This window comes from Physeter macrocephalus, chromosome 11 (genome assembly GCF_002837175.3).
Source record: "Physeter macrocephalus isolate SW-GA chromosome 11, ASM283717v5, whole genome shotgun sequence".
Lineage (NCBI taxonomy): Eukaryota > Metazoa > Chordata > Mammalia > Artiodactyla > Physeteridae > Physeter > Physeter macrocephalus.
The window spans coordinates 82016490-82022120 of NC_041224.1; positions in this window are offsets into that span (position 1 = coordinate 82016490).

Here is a 5631-nt window from a genome sequence, read left to right on the forward strand (position 1 = left end):
CACAGTTCAAAGATCATTGGCTGTTACAGAAATCTTCCCCCATCCCTGGATGAGGTCCGGTGCCACAGAGACACCCTCTCTTCCTATCCCAACATTTTCCATCATGGCACTGGCCATGATTTCTGATTCGTGTTTATTGCTGAATTATCTGACTACATCTTTAAGCTTCCTTCGGGCAGGGACCACATCTGTTTTGCTCCCTGTTGATCTCCAGCAGTCAGCACTGGGCCAGTATACAGCTATAGGAAGAATGAATGAAAAATGATCAGTTTGTTGATCAGTATAAAAAAAGCCATAATGTATTTGACCAATCTTACGTCTGGCCATTTCGACTTTTTCCATTGTTTCAGAAATATACCAACACTGCGATGGATCACAGAGGTATCTTTGAGCAAATATCCAATGATTTCCCTAGGACAAATTATGGAAAGAAACTGATTGCTCCAAGATTTTAAAGCTCTAGCTAATTGTTTAGAATTTCTTCAAGTGGGAAGGGTATTAACCAGAAACATATTAAAGAAAGACAGGGAAGGAAGGAGGGAGAGAAAAAGAGAAAGAGAAAAAGAAAGAGAAGAAGGAAGGAAGGAAGGAAGGAAAGAAAGGAGGGAGGGAGGGAGAGAGGGAGGGAGGGGGAAAGGAGGGAGGATGGGAGGGAGGGAGGACAGAGAGAGAAAAAGAAAAAGGAAAAAAAGGGAGAAAGATGGAAAAAAGGGAAAGACCAACACCTAAGTTAAAGAGTCCTTGTCTCCGTGAGAAGTCCCCTCTTTGGAGATTGCCATCCAACCAGTTTCCTGGACACACTCTCTCTGTATCCCTGCCAGACCATCCCTGGGAAAGGCAAAGTCAGACACTCTCAAATCCCAAGGTTTAAGATGATAAAGACCCTCAGACCCTCCTTCTCAGGGGCGAAGCAGTTCAGGGCTTTTTGTTCTCCCGCTTCTTTGTTCCAGCGACCTTTCCCATCTCAAAAGGATTTTCAACAGCACCAAGAGCCTGACACTTTGCCCATCCTGGTTCTCACAGACTTCTCCAACGAAAGACAAAGCCAGGCTGGCACGGAGGAGGGCCTGAAATAAAGGGGGACTGAGAAAGAAGAAAAGCACCAGGGAATCTGGCCGCCCGCATGTTCAGTTGCTGCAGCAACTAGAAGTTAAACAATGAAGCGGGGAGGGGACCACCATCTTCCTCCCTCGGTCCAGTTGTCATGGATACCGGGATTTTAGAAGTGAGGGGGTGAAGGGTTTTCTTTACACTTTACAAGTGGTGCTTTTTTCACTCACTTGGCCTGTGTCCTTGTTCCAGCCAGGTTAGGGACCTTCCGTTCTGAGTCTTCCTGCAAGGAGGCTGGGGAAGGGGAGTCAGGGCAGGATGCTTTCTGTAAAGGACCCATCCGGCCAGTAGCTGTAAAGTCCCTTCCCATCCCACACCAGGCAGAAAGGCCTGAGCATTTGTGGAAATTTCCTTGCACTGAAATCTTCCCATCCACATTGCAGAAGGCTAGCTCTCTCCTTGAACTCTTCATCCCATCCCTAAGGTCCCAGCTTCGTGCCCTCCCCCACCCTCCAGAGACCCCTTGTAGCTTGCTGCCCCTGCTTCCTTCTCCAGGATTTAGAAGGAGGAATACAGCTCAGTCCTCCTCTGAGGTTGTCTCCCAGCTTCTTTTCCCTGAAGCCACATCAGGCCCTGCACTGTCTTGCTGAGCTGTCCAGCACCATATGGTGAGAGGTTATCAGCTTTAGTGACCGCAGGTCAAGACTCAGCTCTGCCACTCTCCAGAATGACCTCGGGCAGGGTACGTACTCTCTCTGAATCTTGCTTCCACATCTGGTCAATGCAGATTGTAGTATCCACCACGTAGCCTTGTAGAGGTTGTGCAGTGAGAAGAAGTAGACCATGTTTGAGCTACAGCAGGCACCCCAGCAGCAAGAGCGCCCTTGGCCACCTTTCCATCACCCACCCCTTCCCCAGCCACACACTCACACTGTTTTAAACACTCTCACACACAGACATTCACACTCTCTCATACTCATTCACTAGCACACACAGACACACACACACGTCACAGGCATTCGCACAGACACACTTACACACTCACTCTTGTATACTCTCGTGCACATCCTCACACTCAGCATTCACACACTCACGCATACACACACACACAAAGACACTCAAAGCCACACGCTCACATGCGTGTACACACAATCACACATACTTAGGCAGGCACACACATTCACACGTATGCACACACACTCTCTCACATATATACTCATACTCTCTCCCACATTCACATACTTCCACACGCTTATTTGCACACACTCAGCTTTCCTTTTTCTTAAAATTTTTATTGGAGTATAGTTGATTTACAGTTGTGTTAGTTGTGTTAGTTTCAGGTGTACTGCAAAGTGAATCGATTATACATATACATATATCCACTCTCAGCTTTCCATTTTTGACTTCAAATGAAAGACTGCGAAATGTCTTATTTTAGTCTTTATCAAGCAGGAGGGAGTCCAGCTGCTTGCTATAAGCAACGCCGTCTGTCCATCCATCCATCCAACCAACAACATTTGCTGAGGATCTAATATGGGCCAAACACTGACATCATAAAGAGCCACCAGGCAAGGCCACCAGCCATGGGCTCGTGGCTGCCAGGCTGCTCAGCTGCTTGAACTCGAAGGGGCCCCGAGACCCTCCCTTGGCCTCCACGTGCCTTCATTTCCCAACAGTTGGCCATGCAGCCTGAAAGTCAGGACACGGCGCAAAGACTGTTTGCATTTGGACAACCAGGGCAAGGTTGGGCTCACGGCGCCATGCTGACTTTGCGCTGCCTATGGGCTGGAGCTCCCCGGCTCGCTGGTCTTACAGACATTTGGAACAAATGCCATAAACCCTTCCAGGTGATGATCTGACCTCCAAGGATGGTCCAGTTTTCCCTCAGCCTGTCCTGCACTGAGTAGGGGCAGCCAGCTCCACTCCTTACCCTGGGCAGCTGGGAAGTTTACTCAGGGGCTGCTGGGGTGGTAAGAGAGGGTTGGGTGTGAGCCATCAGTCATGTCGATGCAGCTTCCCAACCTGGCCTGCCCTGTCTAATACAGTGGAGAAGAAAGGGTCAAATACAAGCTCACAGGGTGTGTGACTTGGAGTGAGTCAACCTCCTTCATACTTAGTTTCCTCATCTATAAAATGGGCATAATCATACATCCATCTCCCAGGATTGGTGTGAGGATTCAAAAATACATGTGAACCATTTTGCCTGGCAAGTATTAAGTACTCATAAACAATGGCTTTACTGTTTAATTAGATGACTACTCTTAGCTCTGTTAGGGCTCTAACTATGCAAAAATCATAGATGTGTATGTTAAAAGAAACTGGAATGAATCACAGAAAGTTAAAAAATGACGATTTGTTTAGAGTAATGGGACTAGATGTTTTTTACCTTAATTTCCATTTTAACATTGTTCCAATATTTCTGCAAGACATAAAAATTAAAATGATAAACACGGGTATTTAGGGTGTGATTTATAGTAGCCACATAAACAGAGTATTTAACTTAAAATTCTCTTATTTGTTTGCATTACACACAGGATTAATTTCTCCTAAAAGAACAGAAGGAAGTATCTGGAAGCATCCATTGAATACACAACTAGATCTCAGACAAGAACATCAAAAACTCATGATATTTTTTCTTGATTCATATTGCTGTTGTCATTCCCTCACCTTCTTAAATATATTTATCATGCTTATTTTAAAAAAAAAAATGAACATCAGAAACTTATCCAGACTCCTGAATCCAAATCGTTAATTCCATGTAATGGAAAGTTCATCCATACACGTAGCATTAATTTCACCTATATGCCTCACTATGTCCTGAATGGAGGCCACCTGATAGTAGACAGTAAACATCCTGTTGGATACAAGGATAGGTGATTGCCAGGACTGTTCAAGATACAGAAGACATTTGACCTTCAGGGAGCTGGAAGTGTAGCAGGAAAAGAGAAACTACCATGAAACAGGTAGGCTCTGAATTGGGTAGTTCTAACTCTGAGCTGTATAAGCAAGGCAGATAGTTGGAGAGAGCTATTGGGGAAGAAGCAAACTTTTGTTCAGTCTTGAAGATTGAACACAGCCATTATTCTCATCCTAGAGGCGGAGGACGAGAATCCGAGCATTCATGTTTAACCTCCAGCCAGCGTAATCATTCACACGATGCACTGAGAACTGAAGAAGACACAAAATAAATACTGATGAAAATAAACTGAATTGTCAGATTCTTTCCCCAGGATTCCAGAATGAAATAGATCTGCACAGTCCTTGCCTACCTGCATCCGTTTAGAGAAAATATACCTGCATCTATTGACCAATAAAGACAGAGGTAGATCTTCTTTTTAAAAAAGGTTTCAGGGATTTACGTGATGGTCCAGTGGTAAAGAATCCACCTTCCGAATGTAAATTGATACAGCCACTATGGAGAACAGTATGGAGGTTCCTTAAAAAACTACAAATAGAACTACCATACGACCCCGCAATCCCACTACTGGGCATATACCCTGAGAAAACCATAATTCAAAAAGAGTCATGTACCAAAATGTTCATTGCAGCTCTATTTACAATAGCCAGGACATGGAAGCAACCTAAGTGTCCATCAACAGATGAATGGATAAAGAAGATGTGGCACATATATACAATGGAATATTACTCAGCCATAAAAAGAAATGAAACTGAGTTATTTATAATGAGGTGGATAGACCTGGAGTCTGTCATACAGAGTGAAGTAAATCAAAGAGAAAAACAAATACCATATGCTAACACATATATATGGAATCTAAGAAAAAAAAATGTCATGAAGAGATTAGTGGTAGGACAGGAATAAAACACAGACCTACTAGAGCATGGACTTGAGGACATGGGGAGGGGGAAGGGTAAGCTGTGACGAAGTGAGAGAGTGGCAGGGACATATATGCACTACCAAATGTAAATTAGATAGCTAGTGGGAAGATGCCGCATAGCACCGGGAGATCACCTCTGTGCTTTGTGACCATGAGAGGGGTGGGATAGGGAGGGTGGGAGGGAGGGAGACACAAGAGGGAAGAGATATGGGAACATATGTATATGTATAACTGATTCACTTTGTTGTAAAGGAGAAACTAACACACTATTGTAAAACAGTTATACTCCAATAAAGATGTTAAAAAAAAAAAAAAGAATCCACCTTCCAATGCAGGGGACACGGGTTCGACCCCTGGTCGGAGAACTAAGATCCCACGTGCCGGGGGGCAACAAAGCTTGCGCGCCACAATTACTGAGGGCACACACCTCAACGAGAGAGCTGGCGTGTCGCAACTAGAGAAGGAAAACTTGCATGCCGCAACTAGAGAGAAGCCCACACACCACAACTAGAGAGAATCCCGCATGCCACAACGAAGAACCCACATGCCCCAACGATGAGACCCAAAGCAGCCAAAGAAATAAAGAAAATAAATAAATTTTTTTAAAAAAGAAAAGCTTGGGCTTCCCTGGTGGCGCAGTGGTTGAGAGTCCGCCTGCCGATGCAGGGGACACGGGTTCGTGCCCCGGTCCGGGAAGATCCCACATGCCGCGGAGCGGCTGGGCCCGTGAGCCATGGCCGCTGAG